Source organism: Pterocles gutturalis, unplaced genomic scaffold, assembly GCF_000699245.1.
Source record: "Pterocles gutturalis isolate BGI_N339 unplaced genomic scaffold, ASM69924v1 scaffold45863, whole genome shotgun sequence".
NCBI classification, from domain to species: Eukaryota; Metazoa; Chordata; class Aves; order Pterocliformes; family Pteroclidae; genus Pterocles; species Pterocles gutturalis.
In genome coordinates this window covers 41,882-48,273 of record NW_010124708.1, presented here as the reverse complement: position 1 = coordinate 48,273, position 6,392 = coordinate 41,882, and the positions used below count along the sequence as shown (strand labels likewise).

General features: G+C 49.5%; 1 protein-coding gene across 1 annotated transcript in view; it reads right to left on the bottom strand.

Annotated features, from left to right (window-relative positions):
* MAPKAP1 (mitogen-activated protein kinase associated protein 1) overlaps positions 1-6,392 on the bottom strand; it is a 40,139-nt gene that overhangs the window by 998 nt on the left and 32,749 nt on the right. The window lies entirely within an intron of this gene.

Below are 6,392 nucleotides of genomic sequence, written 5' to 3'. Positions count from 1 at the left end.
ACACGCGGGGTAACCCCACGGGCGCCGCCAGCCAGTCTCCGCTGTGTCAGTAGATGTCACTGCAGACAGCCAGGCAGCGGCCGCAGAGTGCCAGGCACTGGGGAGAGATTTGCACTGGGCGGAAAAAACTGTTTTGCAAAGCTATTGAGGCAGGAGGAGGAGGAGCTCTGTATCTGGCAACGAGGAATGGTAATCGGGGAGTAGGGCTCTGTTTGGGTATCCCAGCTGGAATGGTTTTAAAGGCTGCTGGCAGCCCAAAGCCACCCAGGCAGCACAACGGCACCAAGAACAAGCCCGTGTTCCACGGCACCGTGAGACCCAAACCCCGGGAACGCAGGGCTGGGTTCAGATCTCCGCAGACGTGGCACCCCCAGCCCACGCCGCCGCACAGCCCAGGTGAACAAAGGCATCAGCGAGCCCCCCCACACGTGAACATTGATTGACCCCGGCCACCGACCGGAACGCAGCCGTGGTGGCCAGTGACATCCCTGCTGGGGCACACACTGAAGAGATGGTCACGAAACCCACCACGGGTGGTCATCTCTGCATTATAAAAAATACAAGCACCTGCCCGCTGTAGGTAACACATCAGCGGGGGCTGCTTCCAGCATCCCCACAGCAGCCAGCCCCCCAGGTCCCTGGGATCCAGCCGCGTCTCCCTCCCATCAGCCGTGAGTCAGTCTCATCGGAATTTCACTCTCAATTCTCTTTGTTCCTGGCAAAATGAAACTGCCTAAAAGCCCCAAATTTATGTTCTCTGGACCATTTATTATTTATAACTCTATCTTACTCGCCTTCATACCAAATATTCCCAACCTTTTCACGCCTCGACGTTTTCCGTCTCTTTCTGCCACGGAGCAGAACTGAGCCTGCTGCTCCACAGGAGGGAGTACCAGCCACTTCTGCCGCGGTGACATTGCCATCCTCGGTGACACTGCCATCCCCAGCACATCCCCAGGGTGCTGGGGTTCTGACTAACGCCTCGCAGCCAGCAGAGACCTTGCTAAACTCTTTACTAATGAGCAAATCTTCCCTTAAGCTGTAACGGAGCCCTGCAACGTGCACGAGCACCGCACATCATCTCGGCTTTGCCCAGCAGCTCCTGGTCCTTCACCTCGCTCCCCAAAGCCACCACAGCTCCAGCCCAAACCCCCCTGCACAGCTAAATTTAGTGGATTTTTCAAGTGAAAAACCTCTTATCCAGTTACGCTATAATTACAAGGAGGGAACTACCTTTACGCTTTTATTTAAATGATGTTTGTCAACGGAGCGCTACGAGAAAAGCCTCGCACACTGGACCCGACCATCAGAACACCGATTCCAAAGACACCTTCTGTTCATTCACACCATGCTCTGCAACACAGAAAGAAGGTTTCCAGAGAACTGCAACCAAAATACAAGAAAATAAATGAAAAAATTGCAGAAAAAAAACCCCAGCAAAGATGAAGAAACTCTTCCGAAACCTTCTATGGCCAAAACGACTGGAGTCACAATTTTAGTTTTTTTTTCCTTCAGTACAAAATATTTCTCAATTGTGTTTTCCCACAAACGCAGCAGGGGCTGCAGCCTGCACCACGGGTCAGTGACCGACCACGGCTGAGCCAGCCCGGGGCTGCTCCCACCGACACGTATCTGGAGCCGCCCGAAAATGGAAGATTGTCTCTGGATTCCCGACACTTCAGCGGCTAAGGAGCACATGCTGCTGGCGATGCCGCTCGTGTTTCAGACCATCCCGACTCGGTCGATCCTTTCTATTGAGCAGCTGGCCTGAGAACTGTCAGACCAGTTCTCCTGACACTCTATTACTAACTCATGCCTGAGCCGCGGCCATTCTTTGCCTCAGAAGCTGGATCTCATCCCAGAACAATCTTTAAAAGTTTATTTTACTGATCAAAGCAAAATAAGAAAAACCTCTGTGTTTTACTATATTTAGTGTGCTATCCAGTAAGTGAGACTTTGGCAAGAGCAGTGAAATGTAAAGCGCACTCTGCATTTGTAAACCTTCGGGTATTTGCTCTGGAGCGGAGCCAGAGGCTCTGAACACCCATCCCGGTCCAGACGCACGACTCTGCCCTTCCTCTGCTCCGGCTCCCCGAGCGTGCAGCGCTTCGTTTCTCTAACAATGCGCCGCGGAACCTCAACCATGACATTTTAGCACTCAGTAAACCCACAAATCTGAGCCAAGAGGGGATTTAAGCCCAGACCAAAGAAATTCTGCCGTCATCCCGGGGTCAGGCCAGCGCGTTGGAGTGCATTTCCTGCGCCGCGGAGGAGCCCCACGCCGGCCCCGGTGCGCTGGAGCGCCATCAAACAGGCAGAGCCTCGGAGCCACCTCCGCCCTGCATCGCCCCAAACATCATCCATCTACCGCCACCGCCCCGTGGGACCAGCCCAGCCCGGCTCTCCCGGAGGAGACGCACCCCCCCGCCCTGCCAGCTCCCAGCTGTGCTCCGCATCCATACCGTGCGGGAACTGTCCTCACTCCACCTAATCCCAGCATATCCCTAACTGCGATTATAAATTACATGGTTTAGCTCACTCTGCTAACGTGCGATACCTTTATTTCAAGCCACCGCACTAGAGCAGGGGACAGACAAGCAGATGCTACTCAATCAATTAAAACTGCTGCTTACAAATTGGGAGCCAAAGAAATTCCTCCGCTTGGATTTTCTGTCATTTTGCAAAAACATACCTGGGTGACAAGGTTAAATCAAGCAAAGGAAATCCCTGGCACTTATCATCCGCAGGCATTACTGATAAATTGTGCAGTGGAGGAATAAAGGATTACCTTCTGTATTTTTTCATTACACTTTTCTTTTGTTACAGAATACATAAATCCATTGTGGCACAATGTAATATGTATCATCGTGCTACACCTGTGGACGTTTCATAACGGCTGCCATGTCTGTGCAGTCAGGAATGATAAGTGAACCACCCGTGAATGTTAATGATAGTGATCATTCTGCGGTAACTTGGCTTTCCATCTTCTTTTACAGCCTCGGCGCTGGAGCCAGGGTGGCAAGGTTCAGAAGAGGAAAAAGAAAAACAACAGAAGAGGCCAGAGCACCGGGGGGCTGACGCCGGGTGCTGCCGGCAGGGACGGGGCTCAGAGGCGGCGTGGAGCAGGCAGCATCCTCTGCACGGGCTCGGTTTGCGTGAAAAAATAAAACAACCCTTAAAGGAAAAAAAGCTTCTGTTCTGAATGAGAAACAAACTTTTCCAAAGCTGCCTTGCCAATCTGGAGCAATTTATTTTTTTTTTTAAACACTGAAGTGGAATTTACTGAAGCACTTAGAGCTTGATGCAGCGAACGGCTGGCACGGGTGGAAGCGTCTGTGAGCGCCTAAGAACAATTTCCACCCCATCAGCACGAAGTCAGAGTTAAGACTAAAAATCCCAGCTGATGCAATGCGTTTCACTTAAGCTGGGAAATTCTTTAAGGTAAAGCGCACAGTCACAGGAACCAGAATAACCGCACCAGCCACTGTTTTCTCTCTGAGCCTAAACGATCTTGCTTCCGCACACCCAGGTCAGCCTCGGGCAGCTCTGGGCGCTCTGCAGTCCCATCGCCTGTCTTCTGACACGGCCGCAAGCTCTCCTGAGACACCCAACAAGCCAGGCGCCTGCTCTGGTTCCTTTCTGGGGGTCCTGCCCCTCCCTGGGCACTGTCCTGGGAGCCACCCTCTCCACTTTGGCACCCACATAACTTCCTTAAATTTGCATTTTATGAATATTCTAAACTACCCGTCGCAGGTAACCTGCACCCCTGTGAGACTGACAACAGGCCTTGGGGGAGAGCTTCTGCAACCTCAGCACAAATTGGAATTGAATTTGTAAAGTACGATGCAAGCCCGCTATTTTAAAAATGTTTCAAGCCTTCATCTATCAGGTACAGCAGAGGTGCTGCTTTGAGCAATACATATATACCAGTCAAAGCCATTTAAACAGAATATCAAAACAGAAAAAAAAAGTGCCACAGGGCAGAGGAACCGCACGCGGCATTTCACCCGGGTGCCAACTGGCACCTGAGCTACAACTCCTTGAAACTCATTAGACCGAGCGTGTCAAGGCGGAATAATAAGATGGAAAGAGCCCTAATGACAGTGCAGATTTATTTTAAGCCACGTTCGTTCAGAGCCCTTCAGGTGTCACTTCAGCATCTCCCGAGGTCTGCACCCACACGAACGCCGGGCTTCGCCTGACTGCCGGCACCAAAGCGGGCAGTTTGTGAACGTCTGACATTGGACAGAGCACTGCTTTCCGCAACAGACATTTTCCAAAAACACAACTCGCTAGACTAATGGGCAGTTAGAAGCCAGAATGACTGCCCTCCATCTTCTCCTTGTGTCACTTTGCCAGAGTCCTTGGAACTTGCCAAATTCGGTCATGCCTGCTTAGCTTGCTGGACTGATTGTGCCAGAAGAGAAAATAAGACACAGATGTATTTGAGCTCTTTGAGATGCCAGTAAGAGAGACAGCTAATGGCTTCATTTCGACCCTCCCCTACCAGCTGGGCACAGGTGGGGGGATAATGAGGTCCCTCTCCCTAATCAAACTCAATTATTTACTACTCTGCACAGCCACAAAGACATTCACATTCAGCTCGGAATATAAGACGCACTGTGGGCTACTTCCAACCACCGCCACCGGGCTTTTGTAGCGAACTCAAGTGGCTCAGAGTTTGCCTTGGCAGGAGTGTAAGTGTATGAAGTTCTGCAAACTGCTTCTGCTCAAACGTGTCCTGCTGCAACAGGGTCCCCGGCGAGGCTCCGGAACTGTCAGCTCGCTCACTGCACAACATCTGCAAACATAGCAGTGTGCAGGGCGGGCGAGAGCTGGGACAAACCACCACGCTTCACCCCAGAGCTCCTCAGAAGCACCAACTCTTTTCAGCAGTGACTTGACATTAATAAACATGACAAGTCACAAGCCTGACACAGCAGCAGCTGAAATACTTCAGCCTGAGGAGGACAAAGAGATGCAAAATATAAAAACACAGCTACACGCAGCAGCAGGGTGACAGGGAAGGAGAAGATGTAGAATTGCCAACAAATCCCTACTAAAATAAGACAGCACGCACACCGAAACTCACAGGAGTGACAATCTTTTGATCAAGTGGTGATCAAGTAATTCTCTAGTCTGGGGGACACATTAAAAATTCTAACTGAAATCTAACTATTGACGAATGACTATTTACACAGGAAGCACAAGTGATTTCAAATGAACGTGAACACAGAAAAACCCCACCGGCTCTCCGAAAAGCACCGCTCCTTAGGATGCCCTTGTCCTCCTTCTTATCAGCAGGAGCTCCCAAGTTAGCAGGAAGGTCCCCACAGGAGCACAAATTATGCTAAAGCAAGAGATTCCACATTTCCTTTGCAGGATTTGCAGCTGGACCTTCATCCTGCTCCAAACCGCAGCCAGAGCACTGCAGCCCAGGCTGGGGTCCTGCTGAGGTCTCCGGGCTCCGCACGGGAACACCGGCTCCACCTCCTCCGAGCGAACGGCCAGAATCCCAGACCTCACGCGTTCACTGCACTTACACACCGATCCCCATTTACCTACCGAGCACAGGCAACAGGGGGGTAGGTAAGAGGCAGCTGAGAAAGAAAGGGGACTTTTCCAGATGAGAAATCACCAACAATTTAGAGTCTTCTAACGATACAGGCTTCTTAACTGCTCTGCCTGCACCAAACACTCATGATCCTTTCTGATTGCATGGAACTTGAACAGATTTTCTATGTACCTGCTAGTATTTTTCTGGAGATACCAAAAATGCAGTATTATCTTGAAGATAAAACAATCATAGAATCATAAAATTTAAAAAGTCAAATTCATTTACTGCTCACTTCTCTCCTCAATCACTGCATTAATGCACTCTGCAACTATTTGTATTTAACATCACTTGCTCCTCAGTCCACTAACTGCTCTGAAAATGCAAATTTACTACTTTGTCTATCAGGCTTTGAAAGATTTTGAAGTCTCTGATATGTGGAATACCCAAACACCACGAGTACGCTTTTTTCCCTACTCCAATTCAATATATTTTCCCAAAATAACTAAAAAGTCACTAGGAAGATCCGTTCTTAATACCTGTGCAAAAGGGCTCTGGATATCCACCATGAATGACACTATAATTTTATCTCTCTGAAGCCATTATATAGGTTATTTCTTTTATTATTATTTATTTGTTATTATTATTTCTATTATTTATAGGTTATTATTTATCTTTCATTAGCAAAATGAAGATTATAAGCTCAGACTCTGTGTAAATTCCAAATATTTCCTTTTTTGCAATACTAACCATACGCAGAAGGGCTCATTTTCTCCTCCCTAGCTGCAGATGAGGGGCTCACCCGAGGTGCTGCCAGCAGCACTGGCTCCTCTCCCTG